Genomic DNA, 706 nt, shown 5'->3' on the forward strand with positions numbered 1-706 from the left:
TGCGATTGTGCACATCAAACATTTGGAAGCCGCCTTCAACATCAAATTTTACTCCCAGGCGCTCCAGCTGCTCCTGGTGGTGCTGCAGGAGCGGCGGCGTAGCTTCATTCTCAGACCGGTACGGTGTTATGTCGAATACATAGCAGTGGGCCGTGCCAGGGGGAACCTTCAGTTCCGCACTTGCCAAGCGACTGCCATCACACGGCCTGATGCCGATGGTGCGCAAAACCTGCTCAGCCTCCGTCAAGGCCACTGACGAGAAGGACTTGGACTTGTGAGCCCGCGTCGCATCCGCATCTGTGTCGAGGGAAGGAACCAGTAAGCGCAGGCGCACTAGTCGAAGATGTTATGAGCAGGTGGTGGAAATGAACTAGAGAACAGCTACACGTTGCCTCTATCATATGCGCTGAAGCAACTCACCTTTGCGAAGTAAAATAATCTTTTCCTCGCGAATTTGTTCTTCCTTCTTACGCAGCTGCTCCTTCTCGTCAAGCAGCTTCAACTTCTCCTTTTGCAGGAGCAAATCCTTCTCAAGCAGGAACAACTTTTCCTGCCGTAGGTAGGCTAATTCATCCTTATCTATGCAAGCCGCTATCGCTGCATCAAGGGCCTGTATTTGTTCCGCAACATTGTCGATCTTCGCATCAACAGCCGCTATGGGATCCATGTCGCAAGCCAAACTCGCCACACGCTATACCATGCACGC

General features: G+C 52.4%; 1 protein-coding gene across 1 annotated transcript in view; it reads right to left on the reverse strand.

The window, feature by feature from the left end:
* Positions 1-41: 41 nt before the first annotated feature.
* The window catches only part of VOLCADRAFT_105188 (uncharacterized protein), a gene marked incomplete at its 5' end in the record, with an annotated part of 4,641 nt that continues 3,976 nt past the window's right edge, over positions 42-706 (reverse strand). The window contains 3 exons of the mRNA XM_002951714.1: positions 42-82; positions 181-297; positions 421-610. The remainder of the gene's footprint in view (positions 83-180; positions 298-420; positions 611-706) is intronic.

Source organism: Volvox carteri, assembly GCF_000143455.1.
Source record: "Volvox carteri f. nagariensis unplaced genomic scaffold VOLCAscaffold_25, whole genome shotgun sequence".
Lineage (NCBI taxonomy): Eukaryota > Viridiplantae > Chlorophyta > Chlorophyceae > Chlamydomonadales > Volvocaceae > Volvox > Volvox carteri.